We start from the raw sequence: 27,031 nt of genomic DNA, 5'->3' as shown, positions 1-27,031 counted from the left end.
AGAGTAAGGGTGGTAGTAGCAGCAGCGCTGCCAGCAGTGTGCAGGATCAGCAGCTCCTGCCACTGTACAGCAGCTCCTCCTCTCTATTGCAACTGCTGATTTCCACTCTCCAGCTCCCTCTAGTAGAGGTACTGGTACAGGCAGCCATCCCTCTGCAACCAGTGCACCCTCCTCTATCTCCTCCTCCTCTGCCGTCCGGCGCCAGCCATCAGTTGCATATGCTTTTGAACGCATCGCGCCCTACGCCCCCGGGGACCGATGCGTGCGTTCACTGAATGGGCTCCTGGCAAGGGTTATTGCCCAACATCTGCTTCCGTACAATCTGGTGGACAGCAACCCATTTAGGCAGATGTTGGAGCAGGCCCAACCCAGATGGCGTGTCCCCAGCCGCCATTACTTTGCCAGGACTGGCGTCCCTGCCCTATACCGGCACCTTGTGCAGAATGTATGCCTGTTGCTGGACCATGCTGTCAGCAACAGGGTGCATCTCACAATGGATGCTTGGACCAGCAGGCATGGGTCGATACCTAACTTTCACAGCCCATTGGGTTTCCCTCCGAGGTGCCGGGGAGGGATCGGCGGCATCTGAGTTTGCGGTGCTGCCCCGGGGTGTCCATGGGAGAAATGCTCCTCTCCCGCAAGCCACTGTCTCCACGGCTGCTGAGCCCCCAAGCAAGCGTCCCCGTAGCTACGCAAGTGTGGGGCACGTCTGCTGCCAGGCCGTGCTCCAGCTTGTGAGCTTGGGGGAACAGAGACACACTGGACCTGATGTTCTGGCCACACTACAGGCTCAGGTCCAGAAGTGGCTGACCCCCCGAAGGCTCCAGGCAGGTATGGTTGTCTGTGACAATAGCAGCAACCTACTCGCCGCCCTTCAGGCTGGCAGTCTGACACACGTGCCCTGCCTGGCACATGTCCTCAACCTTGTGGTACAGAAATTCCTACCACTTACCCAGGGTTGAGTGACATTGTGCAAAGGGTACGTAGGATTGCCAGCCACTTCTGCCGATCCCCAACAGTGGCGTCTCTAGCTTTCATATTTTTGGGGGGCACACTGGGGGCCAGGACAAAAGTAGGGGGGCAGCTTTAACAATTATAACAATGATACATTTACACAAGTATGCTTAGAAATGCTGCAATACTTTACCCAATACCTAAAACCGCAATAGGGAAGAAAAACCCCAATGTTTGGGGGGGGGGATCTGTGGATGACACTTATGGGAGGGATCTGTGGATGACACTGCTATGGAGGGGGATCTGTGGATGACACATACCATTTATAGCATCTTATGCTATATGTGTCATCCACAGATCCACCCCATAACAGTGTCATCCTGGGATCCCCCTCCCTATAAGGCCCCATTCACACGTCCACAATTTCGTTCCGCATTTTGCGTAACGGAATTGCAGACCCATTAATTTCTATGGGGCAGCACGATGTGCTGCTCGGATATGGAAATGCGGACCCTCACTTCCGGGTCCGCAATTCCGTTCCTGAAAAAAATAGAACTTATAGGCATATTCTATTAGTGCCGGCAATGTGTGGTCCGCAAAATGCGGAACGCACATTGCCACTGTCCATGTTTTGCGGATCCGCAAAACACGTTATGGACGTCTGAATGGAGCCTAAAAGTGTCATCCACAGAGTGGCACAGATCCCGCCCCCCTATTACAGTGTCATCTATAGAATGGCACTTATCCTCCCCCCCATAACAGTGTCATTTACAGATCCTCCCCCCCATAACAGTGTCATCTACAGATCCTTCCCCCCATAACAGTGTCATCTACAGATCCCCCTCCCTATAACACATTAACAGTGTCATCCACAGATTTCCCCCCCATAACAGTGTCATGACATCCACAGACCCCCCTCCCTATAACACTATAACAGTGTCATCCACAGATCCCACCCCCCCATAACAGTGTTATGACATCCACAGACCACAGAACCCCCTCCCCACCCTCAAATTTGAACATTTCTAAAACAGTAAAGTAAACACTGTAATCATCCAGGCTGCAGACGGTAACTTTAACTTTTAAATCAGGAAGATTCAGCGAATAAGCGGCCGCTCTATGCTGTTAGAGTCACATCTCTCTAGTTAGACAGACTTAGTCACTTAGTACCTTATTAACCTACACCACTAAAGGTCAGGCTCAGGCTGACTCTCAGCTTCAGGCTGCTAGCTTCAGTACTCAGTAGGGTTAGGGTAGTGCCATGGTGACGCCACACTGTCACTGGGCCTGGCTTAGCTTTAGGGCTTAGGCTACAACTACTTGAACTACAGGCAGTGCGCGGGCTGCGCTGAGCGCTCACAGTGATGTAATGTGCCTGGCCCTGCGCCGCCTAGGAGGAGGAGCAGGCACGCAGCCCGCACTTCCAGTAGTTGTTACCATACTACCACGAGCGGCGCGCTGATTTCTGCACAGCAGCACAGCACTGGTCAGGTCCTGGGGACGCGGGGAGAGGTCCGGTCAGATAGAATCGCAGTTTTGAAGTACACTATGACGAGCGGTCCTCCGGCCCTGCCGGCTACCTGCAGCACAGTGCACACCAAAATGAATGGGGGCACATTTTAGTTTGGGGGGGCACAGCTTGATGTAGGGGGGGCCGTGGCCCCTCTGGCCCCCCCTTAGTGATGCCACTGATCCCCAACCGCCGCCGTGTCCCTGTCCAAACTGCAGCGGGACAACAGCCTGCCCCCCCCACAGGCTGATTGTGGACAGTGTGACACTGTGGAACTCCACTCTCAACATGCTGGAGAGGTTGTGGGAGCAGCGACGGGCGGTGAGGGAATACCTGCTGGAGCCAGGCACTCCAGGGCCATCACACCCACTCCCCTACATCACTAATGCGGAGTGGGGGCAGATTCAGCAAGTCTGCCACGTGTTGGCCCCATTCGAGCAGGCGACAAAGATGGTCAGCAGGGAGCATGTCGGCCTCAATGAAGTTCTCCCCTTAGTGTTCCTGCTGGATCGCCTGCTTGAGGCTGGGGAGAGTGCCTTGGTGTTGCATGAAGAGTCAACCATGCTCCACCAGGACCAGGCACAGGATGAGGAGGAGGAGGATGATGAATTAGTGGATTTCCAGGATTCTGGGCTTGGTCAGGAGGGAGAGCCAGTGCTGGGGGCACCGTTAGTCCGGGGGTGGGGCAGCTCCGACCGGGAGCAGCAGCATCAGCAGCAGGAGGACCAAGAGGTCATGGTCCCAGGCAGCCCTGAAGAGTCACAGCGGGCTGTGCTCTAACCCATGGCTACCCATATGCTGCGATGCCTCAGGAGGGACCTCCGTATCCGGAAAATAAAGGAGAGGGATGAGTTTTGGTTGGCCACCCTTTTAGACCCTCGCTGCAAGGGGAAACTGGAGCAGTTTATCCCAGCAAACCGGAGGCAGGCCCGTATTGAAAAATTGCGGGCCTGTCTGGTCCACCGGCTGGAGGAGGCAAACCCTCGGCCTCATGCTCAAGCTCTCCCCGCCCATCTTACCCAGCAGGTGGCTGGAACCAGCAGCACCAGCCGAGCAGGTGACCTTATGGGTGAGATGAGGCTGTTCTACCAGTCTGCGCGACCCAGTACCAACAGCAGCATCAGTCACCACCAGCGGCTGACCCGCATGGGGGTAGACTACATGGGGTCCGTTGGAGCTTCCGACAGCATGAGCATCGACGACCCCATGGAGTACTGGGTTGCCAGGCTGGACACCTGCCGTGAGCTCGCTCAGTATGCACTGGAGTTACTTTTTTGCCCCCCTCCAGTGTACTGTCTGAGCTAACTTTCAGCGCGGCAGGTGGGGTGGTCACCTGTAATGTCTAATTGTCTTTGTATATTTATGAATTTTTTGAAATTATGTTTTTCTTGATTCCTTTATTTATATATTTTTATTTTATGAAAAATATACATGTATTTTTTACCAATAATGTTGCTTTTTATTATTTATCTATTGTTCGATTGTCGATTATTTTGTGTATATTTAATGATTACTTTTTTTAAATATTATTTGTAATCTATAATATTTTTTTAATTGACTGTAATAATATTTTTATTTTTTTATTATATTTTTTAAATGTATCAAGTAATGTGGTAACATATATAATTTATTAAATATTTACATTTGAAATTTATGAAAAGCAATTTTACATTTTAGACACACTCTATTTCTAACTAATAAGGTATTCTCTACGCCAACAACATTCAGCTGTAATTTTCTATATAAGGCACATCAATTCTGTAGCAGACCACTGCGTTAACACAGCATGACTCAACATGTTCTGATTCCTCTGAGCCAGAGGAATGAAGGACTGCAAGGGTTTAGTAGTGTCTCTGTTGTCCTCCGTTTGTCTGTGAGGAGGGATGTGTAACACAGGTCGACAAACCCATACACGATTGGCGCTGCTCACACCCAGCGCTAAGGACATGGTCACGACCACACCGTCCTCTGATCGTCAAAGCACAGAAGTCAGTGAAGATGTTGCTTGACCTTGGCCAGGTGTGTTAGTGTCCCCGTCTCCGCTACCTGGGTCAGTTCAACTACCCCTCGTTCATCACTCTGTCATGGTCCCCGTCTACTGTCGTTGTTCTTCGTCGGCTGCCTTTAGTGCGCAGCCTGGTTCATCTGTTGCCGGTCATGCAGCAGAATAAGGCTATAGTTGTGAGGCTTGACTACACACAGGGAGTTGGTCTGAGCTATATGTGGGCCTCATACTAGACCATTTAGAAAAATCCTGTGTTGGATGCTGCTGCCTGTCCTGATTCCTGATATAGATGAGTCATCTAGGGGCCTAATAACACTAAATTACCTGCTGGTGCTGCCTGTCCTGCTAAATTGGTCAAGCTATATGTGGTCCGCATACTAGACGATTTAAAAAATCCTGTGGTGGATGCTGCTGCCTGTCCTGACTCCTGATCTAGCTGAGTCATCTAGGGGCCTAATAACACTAGATAACCTGCTGGTGCTGCCTGTCCTGCCGATTTGGTCCGAGCTATATGTGGGCCTCATACTAGACCATTTAAAAAAATCCTGTGGTGGATGCCGCTGCCTGACCTGACTCCTGATCTATCTGAGTCATCTAGGGGCCTAATAACACTAGATTACCTGCTGGTGCTGCCTGTCCTGCTGAATTTGGCTGAGCTATACGTCGTCCGCATACTAGACGATTTCAAAAATTCTGTGGTGGATGCTGCTGCCTGTCCTGACTCCTGATCTGGCTGAGTCATCTAGGGGCCTAATAACACTAGATTACCTGCTGGTGATGCCTGTCCTGCTGAGTTGGTCCGAGCTATATGTGGGCCTCATACTAGACCATTTCATCTAGGGGCCTAATAAGACTACAATACCTGATTTGTTGAGTCAATACATTTTGTAGTCCTTTCACTACATAGTTGACATTTCAATGCTGCTGTCTTACATGATTATACAGGGTGGGCCATTTATATGGATACACCTTAATAAAATGTGAATGGTTGGTGATATTAACTTCCTGTTTGTGGCACATTAGTATATGTGAGGGGGGAAACTTTTCAAGATGGGTGGTGACCATGGTGGCCATTTTGAAGTCGGACATTTTGAATCCAACTTTTGTTTTTTCAATAGGAAGAGGGTCATGTGACACATCAAACTTATTGGGAATTTCACACGGAAAACAATGGTGTGCTTGGTTTTAACATAACTTTATTCTTTCATGAGTTATTTACAAGTTTCTCTTTGTTTACAGCCATTGACATGTCGCTGAGGTTAACACGTGAGGAGCGGATAGAAATTGTGTTGATGTCTGGTGAACGCAGTAACCGGGTCATTGCAGCAGATTTCAATGCAAGACGAGACCACCCAGCTCCCATGCTACAGTTAGCAAACTGCTTGCTAAGTTTTGTGAAACTGGTTCAGTGTTGGATTTGCCAAAATGTGGATGCAAGAAATCTGTCTCTAATGAAGAAACATCAGTGGCTGTCTTAGCTTCATTCAGCAAGAGCCCACAGCGTAGCACTCGTCGCATGTCACTGGAGAGTGGCATTAGTCGAACATCCCTTCGGCGGATATTAGCTACTCACAAATGGCACCCTTACAAACTCCAGTTACTGCAGCATCTCAACGAGAATGACCCAGATCGGCGCACTGAATTTGCAGAATGGGCAAAACAAAAATTGGAACAGGACCCTCAGTTTACACAGAAGGTTTTGTTCAGTGATGAGGCAAACTTTTATGTGAATGGTGAAGTTAACAAACAAAACCACCGCTATTGGTCTGACACTAACCCACATTGGAAAGATCCCTCCAAGACTGTTGGAACAAAAAAAATGATGGTATGGTGTGGTATATGGGGTACAAAGATAGTGGGGCCATTCTTCATCAATGGAAACCTCAAGGCCACTGGATATGTGAAATTGCTACATGATGATGTGTTTCCCTCTTTATGCACTGAAGCTGGCACGTTCCCTGAGTTTTTCCAGCAAGATGGTGCACCACCACATTATGGGTGTCAGGTCCGAGCATTCTTAGATGAACAGTTTCCTGGAAATTGGATTGGTCGTCGTGGGCCAGTTGAATGGCCCCCAAGGTCTTCCGATCTGACCCCCTTAGACTTTTATCTTTGGGGTCATTTGCAGGCAATTGTCTATGCTATGAAGATACGAGATGTGTAGCACCTGAAACTGCGGATACTGGAAGCCTGTGCTAGCATTTTTCCTTCGGTGTTGCTATCAGTGTGTGAAGAGTGGGAGAAGAGGGTTGCATTAACAATCCAAAACAATGAGCAGCACATTGAACACATTTTATAAGTGGTCAGAAACTTGCAAATAACTCATGAAAGAATAAAGTTACATTAAAACCAAGCACACCATTGTTTTTCTTGTGAAATTCCCAATAAGTTTGATGTGTCACATGACCCTCTTCCTATTGAAAAAACAAAAGTTGGATTCAAAATAGCTGACTTCAAAATGGCCGCCATGGTCACCACCCATCTTGAAAAGTTTCCCCCCTCACATATACTAATGTGCCACAAACAGGAAGTTAATATCACCAACCATTCCCATTTTATTAAGATGTATCCATATAAATGGCCCACCCTGTAGTTTGTTTTGGCCTTAAATTGTAGCTTTACTACAATGGCTTTAGTACAATTAAAAAATTAAAAATGTGATTTTTATAAGATAATTCACAGCCACTAATTAGAAAATTAAAGCATGTGTTATTATATTTCTGCTCCGTATTCATTTTCTTTTTATTTCATAAACAACCATGGTGAAAGACATCTTCTGCTTGGGTAAAAAATATGTTTGTCATTTACAGAAAGGTCAATACAGTGTCAAGTATCAAGCATAAAGCAAACAATTAAAGAGATTGACGTGAGTCCTAAAGTTTGTGTAATAAATGTTCTAAACACTGTTAAAAACTTAAAGTCTAGAAGTGACACGTAAAAAGATGAATATTTAAGATAGCCGGAAATATATACTTTATTATCCTACCAGACAATAACTAAAACATTTTGTGAAATAAAACTTGCTAAAACCACAGTCGAACTCCGGGCAATGTTTACTAGTGAAAGTAAGTGGGTTTTTTTAAAGCACGATGAAAAGGGAACTCAAGACATTGGGACTGAACATTTGTTTACCCGTATAAAAAAAATTATAATATTTATAGAAATTTGAAACAAAAATCAATATGCTAGGGAGCATAAGGATCGGACTCTGGAGCAATGGAAGAATGTTATGTTGTCAGATGATTCAAGATTTACCATGTTCAAGAATGATAGGTAGAGTTGAGCGAACACCTGGATGTTCGGGTTCGAGAAGTTCGGCCGAACTTCCCGGAAATGTTCGGGTTCGGGATCCGAACCCGACCCGAACTTCGTCCCGAACTCAAAACCCATTGAAGTCAATGGGGACCCAAACTTTTCGGCACTAAAAAGGCTGTAAAACAGCCCAGGAAAGAGCTAGAGGGCTGCAAAAGGCAGCAACATGTAGGTAAATACCCTGCAAACAAATGTGGATAGGGAAATGAATTAAAATAAAAATAAAATAAATAAAAATTAACCAATATCAATTGGAAAGAGGTCCCATAGCAGAGAATCTGGCTTCACGTCAGCAGAGAATCAGTCTCTTCATGCCATAGCAGAGAATCTGGCTTCACGTCACCCACCACTGTAACAGTCCATTGTCATATATTTAGGCCCCGGCACCCAGGCAGAGGAGAGAGGTCCCATAACAGAGAATCTGGCTTAATGTCAGCAGAGAATCAGTCTGCATTGCATAGCAGAGAATCATGCTTTACGTCACCCAACACTGGAACAGTCCATTGTCAGATATTTAGGCCCAGGCACCCAGGCAGAGGAGAGAGGTCCCGTAACAGAGAATCTGGCTTCATGTCAGCAGAGAATCAGTCTGCATGTCATAGCAGAGAATCAGGCTTTACGTCACCCAACACTGGAACAGTCCATTGTCAGATATTTAGGCCCAGGCACCCAGGCAGAGGAGAGAGGTCCCGTAACAGAGAATCTGGCTTCATGTCAGCAGAGAATCAGTCTGCATGTTATAGCAGAGAATCAGGCTTCACGTCACCCACCACTGGAACAGGCCACTGTCAGATATTTTTAGGCCCCGGCACCCAGGCAGAGGAGAGAGGTCCCATAACAGAGATTCAGGCTTCATGTCAGCAGAGAATCAGTCTTCATGTCATAGCAGAGAATCAGGCTTCACGTCACCCACCACTGGAACAGGCCACTGTCACATATTTAGGCCCAGGCACCCAGGCAGAGGAGAGAGGTCCCGTAACAGAGAATCTGGCTCCATGTCAGCAGAGAATCAGTCTTCATGTCATAGCAGAGAATCAGGCTTCACATCACCTACCACTGGAACAGGCCACTGTCACATATTTAGACCCAGGCACCCAGGCAGAGGACAGAGGTCCCATAACAGAGATTCAGGCTTCATGTCAGCAGAGAATCAGTTTTCATGTCATAGCAGAGAATAAGGCTTCATGTCACCCACCACTGGAACAGGCCACTGTCAGATATTTTTAGGCCCCGACACCCAGGCAGAGGAGAGAGGTCCCATAACAGAGATTCAGGCTTTATGTCAGCAGAGAATAAGTCTTCATGTCATAGCAGAGAATCAGGCTTTACGTCACCCACCACTGGAACAGGCCACTGTCAGATATTTTTAGACCCCGGCACCCAGACAGACGAGAGGTTCATTCAACTTTGGGTTGCCCGCAATATAATGGTAAAATGAAAATAAAAATAGGATTGAATGAGGAAGTGCCCTGGAGTAGAATAATATATTGTTAAGGGGAGGGATGGACAGGTCCTGTGGGATCCATGCCTGGTTCATTTTTATGAACGTCAGCTTGTCCACATTGGCTGTAGACAGGCGGCTGCGTTTGTCTGTAATGACGCCCCCTGCTGTGCTGAATACACGTTCAGAAAAAACGCTGGCCGCCGGGCAGGCAAGCACCTCCAAGGCATAAAAGGCTAGCTCTGGCCACGTGGACAATTTGGAGACCCAGAAGTTGAATGGGGCCGAACCATCAGTCATTACGTGGAGGGGTGTGCACAGGTACTGTTCCACCATGTTAGTGAAATGTTGCCTCCTGCTAACACGTTCCGTATCAGGTGGTGGTGCAGTTAGCTGTGGCGTGGTGACAAAACTTTTCCACATCTCTGCCATGCTAACCCTGCCCTCAGAGGAGCTGGCCGTGACACAGCTGCGTTGTCGACCTCTTGCTCCTCCTCTGCCTTCGCCTTGGGCTTCCACTTGTTCCCCTGTGACATTTGGGAATGCTCTCAGTAGCGCGTCTACCAACGTGCGCTTGTACTCGCGCATCTTACTATCACGCTCCAGTGCATGAAGTAAGGTGGGCACATTCTCTTTGTACCGTGGATCCAGCAGGGTGGCAACCCAGTAGTCCGCACACGTTAAAATGTGGGCAACTCTGCTGTCGTTGCGCAGGCACTGCAGCATGAAGTCGCTTATGTGTGCCAGGCTGCCCAGAGGTAAGGACAAGCTGTCCTCTGTGGGAGGCGTATCGTCATCGTCCTGCGTTTCCCCCCAGCCACGCACCAGTGATGGGCCCGAGCTGCGTTGGGTGCCAGCCCGCTGTGAACCTGCTTCATCCTCATCCTCCTCCACCTCCTCCTCATCCTCGTCCTCCTCGTCCTCCAGTAGTGGGCCCTGTCTGGCCACATTTGTACCTGGCCTCTGCTGTTGCCAAAAACCTCCCTCTGAGTCACTTCGAAGAGACTGGCCTGAAAGTGCTAAAAATGACCCCTCTTCCTCCTCCTCCTCCTGGGCCACCTCCTCTTCCATCATCGCCCTAAGTGTTTTCTCAAGGAGACATAGAAGTGGTATTGTAACGCTGATAACGGCGTCATCGCCACTGGCCATGTTGGTGGAGTACACGAAACAGCGCAACAGGGCACACAGGTCTTGCATGGAGGCCCAGTCATTGGTGGCGAAGTGGTGCTGTTCCGCAGTGCGACTGACCCGTGCGTGCTGCAGATGAAACTCCACTATGGCCTGCTGCTGCTCGCACAGTCTGTCCAGCATGTGCAAGGTGGAGTTCCACCTGGTGGGCACGTCGCATATGAGGCGGTGAGCGGGAAGGCCGAAGTTACGCTGTAGCGCAGACAGGCGAGCAGCGGCAGGATGTGAACGCCGGAAGCGCGAACAGACGGCCCGCACTTTATGCAGCAGCTCTGACATGTCGGGGTAGTTGTGAATGAACTTCTGCACCACCAAATTCAGCACATGCATCAGGCAAGGGATGTGCGTCAAACCGGCTAGTCCCAGAGCTGCAACGAGATTTCGCCCATTATCGCACACCACCAGGCCGGGCTTGAGGCTCACCAGCAGGAACCACTCGTCGTTCTGTTATTCTATACCCCGCCAAAACTCCTGCGTGGTGTGGGGCCTGTCCCCCAAACATAGGAGTTTCAGAACGGCCTGCTGACGTTTACCCCGGGCTGTGCTGAAGTTGGTGGTGAAGGTGTGTGGCTGACTGGATGAGCAGGTGGAAGAAGAGGAGGAGGAAGCTAAGTAGGAGGAGGAGGAGACAGGAGGCAAAGAATGTTGCCCTGCAATCCTTGGCGGCGGAAGGACGTGCGCCAAACAGCTCTCCGCCTGGGGCCCAGCCGCCACTACATTTACCCAGTGTGCAGTTAGGGAGATATAGCGTCCCTGGCCATGCTTACTGGTCCACGTATCTGTGGTTAGGTGGACCTTGCCACAGATGGCGTTGCGCAGTGCACACTTGATTTTATCGGATACTTGGTTGTGCAGGGAAGGCACGGCTCTCTTGGAGAAGTAGTGCCGGCTGGGAACAACATACTGTGGGACAGCAAGCGACATGAGCTGTTTGAAGCTGTCTGTGTCTACCAGCCTAAATGACAGCATTTCATAGGCCAGTAGTTTAGAAATGCTGGCATTCAGGGCCAGGGATCGAGGGTGGCTAGGTGGGAATTTACACTTTCTCTCAAATGTTTGTGAGATGGAGAGTTGAACGCTGCCGTGTGACATGGTTGAGAAGCTTGGTGACGCAGGTGGTGGTTTTGGTGGTACATCCCATGTTTGCTGGGCGGCAGGTGCCAACGTTCCTCCAGAGGCGGAGGAAGAGGCCGAGGCGGCGGCAGCAGCAGAAGAGGCCGAGGCGGCAGCAGCAAAAGAGGTAGCAGGGGGAGCCTGAGTGACTTCCTTGTTTTTAAGGTGTTTACTCCACTGCAGTTCATGCTTTGCATGCAGGTGCCTGGTCATGCAGGTTGTGCTAAGGTTCAGAACGTTAATGCCTCGCTTCAGGCTCTGATGGCACAGCGTGCAAACCACTCGGGTCTTGTCGTCAGCACATTGTTTGAAGAAGTGCCATGCCAGGGAACTCCTTGAAGCTGCCTTTGGGGTGCTTGGACCCAGATGGCGGTGGTCAGTAGCAGGCGGAGTCTCTTGGCGGCGTGTGTTCTGCTTTTGCCCACTGCTCCCTCTTTGTCTTTTGCTACGCTGTTGGCTCGGTCTCACCACTGCCTCTTCCTCCGAACTGTGAAAGTCAGTGGCACGACCTTCATTCTATGTGGGGTCTAGGACCTCATCGTCCCCTGAATCGTCTTCCACCCAGTCTTGATCCCTGACCTCCTGTTCAGTCTGCACACTGCAGAAAGACGCAGCAGTTGGCACCTGTGTTTTGTCATCATCAGAGACATGCTGAGGTGGTATTCCCATGTCCTCATCATCAGGAAACATAAGTGGTTGTGCGTTAGTGCATTCTATCTCTTCCACCCCTGGGGAAGGGCTAGGTGGATGCCCTTGGGAAACCCTGCCAGCAGAGTCTTCAAACAGCATAAGAGACTGCTGCATAACTTGAGGCTCAGACAGTTTCCCTGATATGCATGGGGGTGATGTGACAGACTGATGGGCTTGGTTTTCATGCGCCATCTGTGCGCTTTCTGCAGAAGACTGGGTGGGAGATAATGTAAACGTGCTGGATGCACTGTCGGACACCCAATTGACTAATGCCTGTACCTGCTCAGGCCTTACCATCCTTAGAACGGCTTTGGGCCCCTTCAAATATGGCTGTAAATTCTGGCAGCTACTGGGACCTGAGGTAGTTGGTACACTAGGACGTGTGGCTGTGGCAGAACGGCCACGTCCTCTCCCAGCACCAGAGGGTCCACTAACACCACCACGACCATGTTCGCGTCCCTTACTAGATGTTTTCCTCATTGTTACCGTTCACCACAATAAGAAAAATATTATTCGGGCCAATGTATTGAATTAAAATTCAGGCCTTTTTTTACAGACACCTAACACTAAGTCTATCTGGATATCTATTTAGGTACCGTATTACACTAATACACGCACACCAGTAATGACAGATTTAGCTGAATATAAATTTGAGGCCTAATATTTAGACGCTGGGTGACAGGTATACGTTTACGGACAGAATTAGACTTAGATCTGCACTAATTTTGAGAATTGCAAATTTGGGAATTGTTTTTCAACCCAGAACAAAAACTGTGCTTTGATGGACAGTAAAAATGACTTGACCAGCTAAAACAGTACAGATTTGGATGAATATAAATGTGAGGCCTATTTTTTAAGCGCTGGGTGACAGGTATACGTTTAATCACAGAATTAGACTTGGATCTGCACTGTAGCGTGTGTGTTAAGTTTTTGAGAATTACCCTATCAGCACCTTGAATCTAATATACCCTTTTAGGGATAGATTTAAAGTAGGCCTGATACAGCAGAAACCACTAATTTTGAGAATTGCAAATTTGGGAATTGTTTTTCAACCCAGAACAAAAACTGTGCTTTGACGGTCACTAAAAATAACTTGACCAGCTAAAACAGTACAGATTTGGATGAATATAAATGTGAGGCCTATTTTTTAGGCGCTGGTTGACAGGTATACGTTTAATCACAGAATTAGACTTGGATCTGCACTGTAGCGTGTGTGTAAAGTTCTTGAGAATTACCCTATCAGCACCTTGAATCTAATATACCCTTTTAGGGATAGATTTAAAGTAGGCCTGATACAGCAGAAACCACTAATTTTGAGAATTGCAAATTTTGGAATTGTTTTTCAACCCAGAACAAAAACTGTGCTTTGACGGTCACTAAAAATAACTTGACCAGCTAAAGCAGTAATGACAGATTTGGATTAATATAAATGTGAGGCCTATTTTTTAGGCGCTGGGTGACAGGCTCAACTTGCCCCTGATGTAGAATATGGCCAAAAAATAACCACACTATTGATGGTTAAATGCACTTGATGAAAGCTTGACCCTGATGTAGGATATAGCAAAAAATAACCACACTATTGATGGTTAAATGCACTTGGGTGACAAGGTCAGCTTGCCCCTGATGTAGTATATGGCCAAAAAATAACCACACTATTGATGGTTAAATGCACTTGATGAAAGCTTGACCCTGATGTAGGATATAACAAAAAATAACCACACTATTGATGGTTAAATGCACTTGGGTGATAAGGTCAGCTTGCCCCTGATGTAGTATATGGCCAAAAAATAACCACACTATTGATGGTTAAATGCACTTGATGAAAGCTTGACCCTTATGTAGGATATAGCAAAAAATAACCACACTATTGATGGTTAAATGTACTTGGTGGCAGCTTGTGCTGGCGCACAAGCAAGCCACAAAATGGCCGCCGATCACCCCAGAAAAAAGTGACTGAAAAACGCCAAAAGTAGGCAAGGCTGTGATGGCCGAACACCGAACCCGAACCCGGACTTTTACGAAAATGTTCGGGTCCGTGTCACGGACACCCAAAAATTCGGTACGAACCCGAACTATACAGTTCGGGTTCGCTCATCCCTAGTGATAGGCTCTACAAGAAAAGAGGGAGATAAAGTGATTCACCCATCATGCCTAGTGCCTACTGTACAAGCCTGTGGGGCCAGTTCTATATTCTGGGGTTGCAGCAGTTGTTCAAGTCTATGTTCAGCAACAGTATGTTTTGCAAGAATGAGGTCACATGACTAATTGAACAGATCGAGTGACCAGGTTATTAATACATCAATGCATTTTTTCTTCCATGATGCCATGAGCAGTGTTGAAGAATACAATGCCATCATGAATCGTGTATAAAATGTGAAATAGTGGTTCAGGGAGCATTAGACATAATTTTAAGCCATGTACAAACCACAGATTCCAGACCTTCGCCACTGTAGTCTTTTTTTTTTTCTTTTTTTTTTTTATAGCAATGTACTTACAGGTTATTTTCTGCCCTTATTCTGCATAGTTATGAGTCATAATTTGTGAATCATAACTTTTGAGTCGTCATTCTACTACAGTGTTAACTGTAAAACATGAATGTTCTTAATCGTTCGTAGACAATCAGCATGGATCACAATTCTATAGTGTGGAATTCTCATAACATGGTTTGGATTTTTCATATTCACACATGTGCTGTGTTAATTATGTATTGTCAATATTTAGACACTGAAATATGTACATAAATAATATTTTTTTTAAATAGAATCCTGCGTTGTTTGGCTTAATTTACAAAATGAAAATATTTTACTTTATTTTATTACGTTTTATTTTAAAATAAGTTGGGTTCGGTGCGGCCGTGTTGTGGTTCATGCTGTAGCAAGTTGTGGACCGCATGTGGCCTAACCTTGTCAAAAGGTCTTGTGCAGTAACTTGTGCAGGGACTTATTGATGAACCTAATAAAAAAAATTAAAAAAATTATTTATTTTTAATTTAGATACGGATTTTGGTTCGAACATGGTGTTGTCTGTTGTACTGGGAGGGATAGCTGACTTCCGTGTTGACCTATCTACATGGTTGGGTGTGACTGGCGTTATACTCATCCGTGTGGCAATCCGGTTTTGTGAATAAAGCCTGAGTGACACATGTATATATGGATAGTTACTTTTATATTTTTTGTTAATTATTGACAATTATGTAATGATAATTTGCACATGCAAAGTATATATAGAGACAGGTTAATTTTTTTTATTTTAAACTGTGTACTATATAATGTTCTGGAAGCCATGTCACCAATTGGAGAATTCTTATACTCGGAGTCATGTAATCAAATGTAGTCTGTTTGGCGGAAGCAATGCCCGGACATTTACAATTTAAAAAATGTGTGCTATCAAGGATCCATGTTGTTTAGTTTTTACCACACGCCTTTACATTTTTGCTTATTGTCACTGAACTTTTTTGTTTTTGTTTGTGGGGTAACCAGAATTAATTCTAAATAAATTAAATATTATTTCTCACTCTTATGAATTGAGCTCTTTTAATAATAAAAACTTATTTGTTACTAATCATTTCACTAGCTGAATACAAATATATATTTTTTTTATTCTTAGACCAAAAATTATTAGTTTTATATTCGAAAATGTATTAATCATTCTAATTTATGTCAATACAAAAAATAATTTATTTATGTTTAAAAATAGCTAATTCTTGTATTTTTACATGTAACTTGCTGTTTTCGATTGTTTTAATAAAAATAAAAAAATTGGATTACCTATTAATAACCAAAACATTTCATTTTTCTTTTACACTTACCGCTACAAACTAATAGAGTTGAGCGAACACCTGGATGTTCGGGTTCGAGAAGTTCGGCCGAACTTCTCGGAAATGTTCGGGTTCGGGATCCGATCTCGACCCGAACTTCGTCCCGAACCCGAACCCCATTGAAGTCAATGGGGACCCGAACTTTTCGGCACTAAAAAGGCTGTAAAACAACCCAGGAAAAGGCTAGAGGGCTGCAAAAGGCAGAAAAATGTAGGTAAATCCCCTGCAAACAAATGTGGATAGGGAAATGAATAAAAATAAAAATAAAATAAATAAAAATTAACCAATATCAATTGGAGAGAGGTTCCATAGCAGAGAATCAGGCTTCAAGTCATAGCAGAGAATCAGGCTTCATGTCACCCAACACTGGAACAGGCCACTGTCAGATATTTTTAGGCCCTGGCACCCAGAGGAGAGAGGTGCCATAGCAGAGAATCAGGCTTTATGTAATAGCAGAGAATCATGCTTCATGTCACCCACCACTGGAACAGGCCATTGTCAGATATTTTTAGGCCCCGGCACCCAGACAGAGGAGAGAGGTCCCATAGCAGAGATTCAGGCTTCATGTCATAGCAGAGAATCAGGCTTCATGTCACCCAACACTGGAAAAGGCCATTGTCAGATATTTTTAGGCCCCGGCAGCCAGACAGAGGAGAGAGGTCCTATAGCAGAGATTCAGGCTTCATGTCATAGCAGAGAATCAGGCTTCATGTCACCCAACACTGGAACAGGCCACTGTCAGATATTTTTAGGCCCTGGCACCCAGACAGAGGAGAGAGGTCCCATAGCAGAGAATCAGGCTTCATGTCATAGAAGAGAATCATGCTTCATGTCATTCACCACTGGAACAGGCCATTGTCAGATATTTTTAGGCCCCGGCACCCAGACAGAGGAGAGAGGTCCCATAGCAGAGATTCCGGCTTCATGTCATAGCAGATAATCAGGCTTCATGTCACCCAACACTGGAACAGGCCACTGTCAGATATGTTTAGGCCCAGGCACCCAGACACAGGAGAGAGGTCCCATAGCAGAGAATCATGCTTCATGTCAACCAAAACACTGGAACAGGCCACTGTCAGATATTTTTAGGCCCGGCACCCAGACAGAGGAGAGAGGTCCCATTGCAGAGAATCAGGCTTCATGTCACCCGCCACTGTAACAGGCCACTGTCAGATATTTAGGCCCCGGCACCCAGACAGAGGAGAGAGGTCCCATTGCAGAGAATCAGGCTTCATGTCACCCACCACTGGAACAGGCCACTGTCAGATATTTAGGCCCCGGCACCCAGACAGAGGAGAATGGTCCCATTGCAGAGAATCAGGCTTCATGTCACCCACCACTGGAACAGGCCACTGTCAGATATTTAGGCCCCGGCACCCAGACGGAGGAGAGGGTCATTCAACTTTGGGTTGTCCCGCAATCTAATGGTAAAATAAAAAAAGAGGATTGAATGAAGTGCCCTGGAGTACAAGAATATATTGTTAAGGGGATGTAGTTATAAATGTCTAATCTGCACAAGGGATGAACAGGTCCTGTGGGATCCATGCCTGGTTAATTTTTATGAACGTCAGCTTGTCCACATTGGTTGTGGACAGGCGGCTGCGTTTGTCTGTAATGACGCCCCCTGCCGTGCTGAATACACATTCAGACAAAACGCTGGCCGCCGGGCAGGCAAGCACCTCCAAGGCATAAAAGGCTAGCTCTGGCCACGTGGACAATTTGGAGACCCAGAAGTTGAATGGGGCCGAACTATCAGTCAGTACGTGGAGGGGTGTGCACACGTACTGTTCCACCATGTTAGTGAAATGCTGTCTCCTGCTAACACGTTCCGTATCAGGTGGTGGTGCAGTTAGCTGTGGCGTGGTGACAAAACCTTTCTACATCTCTGCCATGCTAACCCTGCCCTCAGAGGAGCTTGCCGTGACACAGCTGCGTTGGCGACCTCTTGCTCCTCCTCTGCTTTCGTTTTTGGCTTCCACTTGTTCCCCTGTGACATTTGGAATGCTATCAGTAGCGCGTCTACCAACGTGCACTTGTACTCGCGCATCTTCCTATCACGCGCCAGTGCAGGAAGTAAGGTAGGCACATTGTCTTTGTACCGGGGATCCAGCAGGGTGGCAACCCAGTAGTCCGCACACGTTAAAATGTGGGCAACTCTGCTGTCGTTGCGCAGGCACTGCAGCATGTAGTCGCTCATGTGTGCCAGGCTGCCCAGAGGTAAGGACAAGCTGTCCTCTGTGGGAGGCGTATCGTCATCGTCCTGCGTTTCCCCCCAGCCACGCACCAGTGATGGGCCCGAGCTGCGTTGGGTGCCACCCCGCTGTGAACATGCTTCATCCTTATCCTCCTCCTCATCCTCGTCCCCCTCGTCCTCCAGTAGTGGGCTCTGTCTGGCCACATTTGTACCTGGCCTCTGCTGTTGCAAAAAACCTCCCTCTGAGTCACTTCTAAGAGACTGGCCTGAAAGTGCTAAAAATGACCCCTCTTCCTCCTCCTCCTCCTCCTGGGCCACCTCCTCTTCCATAATCACCCTAAGTGTTTTCTCAAGGAGACATAGAAGTGGTATTGTAACGCTGATAACGGCATCATCGCCACTGGCCATGTTGGTGGAGTACTCGAAACAGCGCAACAGGGCACACAGGTCTCGCATGGAGGCCCAGTCATTGGTGGTGAAGTGGTGCTGTTCCGCAGTGCGACTGACCCGTGCGTGCTGCAGCTAAAACTCCACTATGGCCGGCTGGTGCTTGCACAGTCTGTCCAGCATGTGCAAGGTGGAGTTCCACCTGGTGGGCACGTCGCATATGAGGCGGTGAGCGGGAAGGCCGAAGTTACGCTGTAGCGCAGACAGGCGAGCAGCGGCAGGATGTGAACACCGAAAGCGCGCACAGACGGACCGCACTTTATGCAGCAGCTCTGACATGTCGGGGTAGTTGTGAATGAACTTCTGCACCACCAATTTCAGCACATGCGCCAGGCAAGGGATGTGCGTCAAACCGGCTAGTCCCAGAGCTGCAACGAGATTTCGCCCATTATCGCACACCACCAGGCCGGGCTTGAGGCTCACCGCCAGCAACCACTCGTCGGGCTGTTGTTCAATACCCCGCCACAACTCCTGCGCGGTGTGAGGCCTGTCCCCCAAACATATGAGTTTCAGAATGGCCTGCTGACGTTTACCCCGGGCTGTGCTGAAGTTGGTGGTGAAGGTGTGTGGCTGACTGGATGAGCAGGTGGAAGAAGAGGAGGAGGAAGCCGAGTAGGAGGAGGAGGCAACAGGAGGCAAAGAATGTTGCCCTGCGATCCTTGGAAGGACGTACGCCAAACAGCTCTCCGCCTGGGGCCCAGCCGCCACTACATTTACCCAGTGTGCAGTTAGGGAGATATAGCGTCCCTGGCCGTGCTTACTGGTCCACGTATCTGTGGTTAGGTGGACCTTGCCACAGATGGCGTTCCGCAGTGCACACTTGATTTTATCGGATACTTGGTTGTGCAGGAAAGGCACGGCTCTCCTGGAGAAGTAGTGGCGGCTGGGAACAACATACTGTGGGACAGCAAGCGACATGAGCTGTTTGAAGCTGTCTGTGTCCACCAGCCTGAATGACAGCATTTCATAGGCCAGTAGTTTAGAAATGCTGGCATTCAGGGCCTGGGATCGAGGTTGGCTAGGTGGGAATTTACGCTTTCTCTCAAATGTTTGTGAGATGGAGAGCTGAACGCTGCCGTTGAGATGCTTGGTGACGGAGGTGGTGGTGTTGGTGGTACATCCTCTGTTTGCTGGGCGGCAGGTGCCAACGTTCCTCCAGAGGCGGAGGAAGAGGCCGAGGCAGCAGCAGAAGAGGGAGCACGTGGAGCCTGAGTGAGTTCCTTGTTTTTAAGATGTTTACTCCACTGCAGTTTATGCTTTGCATGCAGGTGCCTGGTCATGCAGGTTGTGCTTTGGTTCAGAACGTTAATGCCTCGCTTCAGGCTCTGATGGCACAGCGTGCAAACCACTCGGGTCTTGTCGTCAGCACATTGTTTTAAGAACTGCCACGCCAGGGAACTCCTTGAAGCTGCCTTTGGGGTGCTCGGTACCAGATGGCAGTGGCCAGTAGCAGGCGGACTCTCTTGGCGGCGGGTGTTCTGCTTTTGCCCACTGCTCCCTCTTTTGCTACGCTGTTGGCTCGGTCTCACCACTGCCTCTTCCTCCGAACTCTGAAAGTCAGTGGCACGACCTTCATTCCATGTGGGGTCTAGGACCTCATCGTCCCCTGCATCGTCTTCCACCCAGTTTTCCTCCCTGACCTCCTGTTCAGTCTGCACACTGCAGAAAGACGCAGCAGTTGGCACCTGTGCTTCATCATCAGAGACGTGCTGAGGTGGTATTCCCATGTCCTCATCATCGGGAAACATAAGTGGTTGTGCGTCAGTGCATTCTATCTCTTCCACCGCTGGGGAAGGGCTAGGTGGATGCCCTTGGGAAACCCTGCCAGCAGAGTCTTCAAATAGCATAAGAGACTGCTGCATAAGTTGAGGCTCAGACAGTTTCCCTGATATGCATGGGGGTGATGTGACAGACTGATGGGCTTGGTTTTGAGGCGCCATCTGTGCGCTTTCTGCAGAAGACTGGGTGGGAGATAATGTGAACGTGCTGGATCCACTGTCGGCCACCCAATTGACTAATGCCTGTACCTGCTCAGGCCTTACCATCCTTAGAACGGCATTGGGCCCCACCAAATATCGCTGTAAGGGCTCTTTCACACTTGCGCTGTCCGGATCCGTCGTGTACTCCATTTGCCGGAGGTGCCCGCCGGATCCGTAACAACGCAAGTGAACTGAAAGCATTTGAAGACGGATCCGTCTTCAAAATGCGTTCAGTGTTTTTATGGCAGCCAGGACGCTTTTAAAGTCCTGGCTGCCATAGTAGTAGTGGGGAGCGGGGGAGCAGTATACTTACAGTCTGTGCGGCTCCCGGGGCACTCCAGAAAGATGTCAGAGCGCCCCATGCGCATGGATGACGTGATCCATATGATCATGTTATCCATGCGTGTGGGGCGCCCTGACGTCACTCTGAAGCGCCCTGGGAGCCGCACGGACGGTAAGTATACTGCTCCCCCGCTCCCCACTACACTTTACCATGGCAAACAGGACTTTAGTGTCCTGGGAGCCATGATAACCATTCAGAAAAAGCTAAACGTCGGATCCGGTAATGCGCCGAAACGACGTTTAGCTTAAGGCCGGATCCGGATTAATGCCTTTCAATGGGCATTAATTCCGGTTTCGGCCTTGCGGCAAGTGTTCAGGATTTTTGACCGGAGCAAAAAGCGCAGCATGCTGAGGTATTTTCTCCGGCCAAAAAACGTTCCGTTCCGGAACTGAAGACATCCTGATGCATCCTGAACGGATTTCTCTCCATTCAGAATGCATGGGGATAATCCTGATCAGGATTCTTCCGGCATAGAGCCCCGACGACGGAACTCTATGCCGGAAAAGAACAACGCAAGTGTGAAAGAGCCCTAAATTCTGGCGTCTACTGGGACCTGAGGTAGTTGGTACACTAGGACGTGTGGCTGTGGCAGAACGGCCACGTCCTCTCCCAGCACCAGAGGGTCCACTAACACCACTACGACCATGTCCGCGCCCGCGTACCATGCTAGATTTTTTCCTCATTGTTACCGTTCACCACAATAAGAAAAATATTATTTGGCCCAATGTATTGAATTCAAATTCAGGCCTTTTTTTACAGGCACCTAACACTATCTGGCTATCTACTTAGGTACCGTATTACACTAATACAGGCACAGCAGTAACCACAGATTTAGCTGAATATAAATTGTAGGCCTAGTATTTAGGCAGTGGATGACAGGTATACGTTTACGGACAGAATTAAACTTGGAGATGCACGGTAGCGTTTGAAGTTATTGAGAATGACCCTATCCGCACCTTCAATCTAATATACCCTTTTATGGATAGATTTAAACTTGGCCTGATACAGCAGAAACCACTGATTTAGGGAATTGCTAATTTGGGAATTGTATTTTAACCCAGAAAAAAATATATCCTTTGCCAGACAGCAGACAGTATTACAATTGGCTAGCCACAGCTGAAACACCAGATTTAGGGTACTGCTATTTTGGCAATTGTATTTCACCCCTCAATAAAATAGCAAGCACAGCCAAGCCCCTGATGTAGGATATAGCAAAAAAACAACAACACACTATTGATGGTTAAATGTACTTGGTGTCATCTTGTGCTGGCGCACCACAAGACACAAAATGGCTGCCGATCACCCCAGAAGTGACAAAAAAACGCTCTGGGCAGCCTTAAAACAGTGAGCAATTAAATAGCAGAGGTTGAATGATACACAGCTGTACATCGATCACTTCAGTAATTGTTTTTGAAGACTAAATCACTGCCTAATCTCGCCCTAACAGCAGCAGCTGCATCCTATCCCTACACTGATCAGAGCAGACTTACGTGCGGCGCTATGTGACTCCAGCTTAAATAGAGGCTGGGTCACATTCGGCACTGGCCAATCACAGCCATGCCAATAGTAGGCATGGCTGTGATGGCCTCTTGGGGCAAGTAGTATGACGCTTGTTGATTGGCTGCTTTGCAGCCTTTCAAAAAGCGCCAAGAAAGCGCCGAACACCGAACCCGAACTTTTACAGTTCGGGTTCGCTCATCCCTACCTACAATATTTTGTTCATTGCTACTATAATATTATTATGAAGGTATATATTCAAATTGTGCAGTAGTCATTGAAACAAAATAGATATTCATATTGCTAAATTAAGCATAATCCAGTGTGTACATGTAGAATGAAAAATACATAAACTTTCATCACATATACAGCATTGTGCACATGGGACACTACTTTACAGTGTGAATATACAAGGGAAAACTTTCCTGAGTCTTGAGAAAACAATCAATATAACTAAGTTAAATATTCATACAAACAGATTCAAGGTCTAGAGGGAAAACATGTTTTCAGCAGTAAAGTTGGTATTTTTAGGATTTTTTGCATGACAAATATATGGATGCTCCAGTGGAAATTATTCCATTCTTTCTGCTATATAATCAAGTCAGTCTGTTGTTTGTAAATCTCTTTAGGGCATATATTTTTTTGTTTGCGCTGACTATGGTTATTTTTTTTTTCCACTCTTGCAATTAAGGAACTATCTCATAGAGTAAAGGCATAGAAGAATGGTTCCAACAATTTGGGAAAACTGAAAAAATGTGGAACAGATGAATATAAAAATTTGGCAATTAAAACACAGTGAATGTGGAACATTTTAGATTCCTGGAAGAAATTTTTACAATATTATATGGTTTGGAAGATGCTGGCTCACATGCTGAGCATTTTCCAATTAAAATATGTTAATTCAAATGGGATTAAATTATATGGAAAGGTCAACAATTCAACATTCTGTTAACGATCCTGCATTAAATTATATACAGTGAAGAAAAAAAAGAGAAATTAAATTTAGTTTTTTACTAATGACCATTTAACAACATCAGATCGACAGGTTAGGACCTAATGAAGTATCCTTTTATGTTCATATGGAGTTAACAGCATTTTACAAAAACGTGAGATTGGCTCCCAACAACTACACATATTTTTGTTCCATATTGTGTGTTGACGCATTTATTGCAATGCTCTATAATTAGAATACTTTTATGTATTTCTTGATTTTAACAGAAATCACGTACCTGCTTAAGATCTTTTAACAGAAATGTTAATTCTCTTAATTTGTACCAATAGAGCTTGCCACCATGGATATTTTGACTGTGTGTAAGCATGTTAAAACAATGCATGCCATGCAAGTGATAGAAAAACCAAAACCTATGTGCTACGAACCAACTATTTATTTCATCACACTCCATTATATTATATAATAGCAGAAAGACGCATTGAAAGAAAACAATGAATCTTCTGGAATTCATATATTAAACGGTTATTCCTATCATATTATGAAATATTTCTATTATATGCCCTAACATTTTGTTTAGTACTCTGAAAACCTGTTGATTTGATGGTTCCTTCAGCATTTCGCTGTCAGAGATCCGATATGCAAGAAACTGGCTATGGGGCTATGTTGTAGCTCTATGCTCTGGCTGTGGATGCTTCTGTCCAGAACACTGAATCAGTATTGAGTCTCGACCATGCTGTGAAGGTGTTAATCAACAATACCCTTCAAAGAATACAGAATGTGGCAGAATTGACTTTAGGCTACTTCGAAGGGTGTTTTCCTGGCAAGCACCTGTTTTTCACCTTTTATCCCCTATACATGGTTTAGTACTTTGCTGTAGGAGAACTACCAGGCTGCTACCTCCTCGAGTAGTGTCCTTGTGGTCATATATATATATATATATATATATATATGTAAAAAAACTGGATTAGATGTCGCACAAGGTTATCTGTAAACCAAAAAAAAATGCCCCTCACCAATCGAGAACACTCACTCGATCACTATAAAATGAGAACAAAGAGGTTAAAGAGCAGGGCACTCTCAGAAATTTCGGACCATATAGAGAATCACTATAAAATACATTTATTAATATACTGAATATTCTAAAACGATTGGCCTTGCTATAAAACCATAAAATCCTAAATGTAGATAAATGACATCAATTGGTATATCAAAATAGTAGCAAATAAATAATATACAGCCCCAGCAACAGTATATCGATGACGATGATCTGAAATAATCGAACTGAAATGAATCGAAGGTAACTGATGATGAGTCCACCTCTATCATTCAATGGTGTAGCTCCAATGTTCCTTAATGTTTCCCACACCAAAACCAATCCATCCTGTGGATACTAATGTCTCAACTAACCTAAGCAGAGCGGCATCCCGCTCGATCAGAATAGGTAGCGGCGTCCCGCAACTTTGAAGCTTGCAAGCGATTACAAAGTTACCTTACATCCAGCTTCCGTCAAATCAGTCTTGACCGAGCCGTGGGATATTGCTGCTCCCTGCGCTGTGCTGATGATATTGTCGCACAGCGCACTAATGCCACCATATCCGAGAATCACCTTTACATAGGCCTCCAATTTAGGCCTGAAAGTGGCACTAACAGTTAAAAGTCATCCTACTAAGGAACTTACCATTCCTGGTTGGATGGGTTTACAGGTTTTTTTCAGATGTGGGAGTTGTAGAAACTGCAAGATCACATCTTTACAAAAGAGAACAAAAGAGTTAATATCAACTACAAACAATCATTGACATACAATTAAAGTTTTCTATGACATTCTCAGCAAAAAGACCTACTTGAAGCTTGCCATTAATTGGCTGATCCAGGCTGTCAGCCCCTGAGCCAATCAAGTCATCACCCCCGCCCCCCCAAATTCCTCCTAGCAACATGTGATCCGCCATGTTCTTCCTCCTTCATGGTTTTCCCCGCCAATATTCACAGTAAAATAGAGCTTGGTGCTGTTTTTATGCAATTTGTCCAAAATGAATCCCAAAAGCTTTGTATTAATTTGGTGGACATTTTTTTGTGAAATTCATGACCAATCAAATTTTTTTAGAATCAGTTTGCTCATCTCTAATTTGTACAATATTGTTTCATCTTATGTAGGGCTCACTTGCTCATGTTATTTTCTGTTCTCTAATATATATAATTATCATATTTTTCACCCTATAAGATGTACTTTTCCCCCCAAAAGTGGGAGAAAATGCCAGTGTGTCTTATAGGGCAAGTAATAATGAGCACTTCCATTATGGAAGTGCTCATTCAGGGGTGGACATACTGCCTGTGCAGCTGGTTCTGTTTTTTACATGGGACTGTATGTTACAGAAGATTAGAGGGAGGTGACTGGTGTTATTTACATGGGATTGGATATTTTAGAAGACTGGAGGGTAAGGAGTGATGTTATTTATATGGGACTATGTGTTGGAGGGGGGTGAAGGAGGGGATTTAAGTTATTTACATGGAACTGTATGTTATAGAGAACTGTAAGGAAGAGAAGTTATTTACATGGGACTGGACGGAGAGAACTGGTGTTATTTACATGGGACTGCATGGTATATAAGACTGAAGGGAGAGGAGTGAAGTTTTTTTTACATGGGGCTGCATGATATAGAAGATTGTAAGGAAGATAGGTTATTTACATGGGACTGTATCATATATAAGACTAGTGGGAGGCAACTGGTGTTATTTACATGGGACTGCATGGTATATTAGACTGGAGGGAGAGGACGAGCATTATAATTTATGGGGGCACTACATAGATGATTATAACTCCGGGGGGTGCGGCAGGAGGTATTATAATTACAGGGGGCACTGCAGGGAACATTATAAATACTGTGGGCAGTGGTGGAGGTCATCACTACTACTAAGGGCTCTATAGAAGTGCCTTATAGATTATAAGAGGTGCCCTATAGGGAGGACTTATTAGTACTGAGGGCACTGTAGGGAGCCTTATTACCACTGGGGATACTATTTGGGAGTGGCTTCTGCCTGGCAGTGAGCCAGGTGATGTCACTGGCACTAATGGACATGCTTTAGCGCTGCCTTAGCCTGTAAAATGGCTAAAGCCACCCATCAGTGCCGGTTTGTGTTGGGCCCATGTTCATATATGCCTGCATTATTGAGAGAAAAAAAAAATATTTGAATATATGCAAACGATCCTCTAGGATCCTCTAGGCTCTGCTGTCTCTGCAACTGCCGCTCCCTGTCTACTTTGACAGGCCTGGCAGTAAAAATGTCATTCCACCGAGCCATGTTAAAGTGCGGAGGGAGCAGCAGTTACAGAGAGAGTGGAGCCTATAGGTGTAATGATAACGTTCCCGTTTGTATATAATAAAACATAATTTTTCTCAGCAATGCAGGCACATAAGAACATGGGACCAACACAGATGCCTTCAGCTGCCAAGCGCACATGTAACAGGTCAGTCCTTTAATTGTCCAAGTGTATAAGGAAGTCCTGAGGGATAGCTGAAGGCCTAGGGAGCACTTTACCATCGGCTATGGACTTCATTGGGGGGAGAAAGCTGGCACTAAAGTGCCTAGGGCA

The sequence above is a fragment of the Bufo bufo genome, chromosome 5 (genome assembly GCF_905171765.1).
Source record: "Bufo bufo chromosome 5, aBufBuf1.1, whole genome shotgun sequence".
NCBI lineage: Eukaryota > Metazoa > Chordata > Amphibia > Anura > Bufonidae > Bufo > Bufo bufo.
This window is presented reverse-complemented; position numbering follows the sequence as displayed.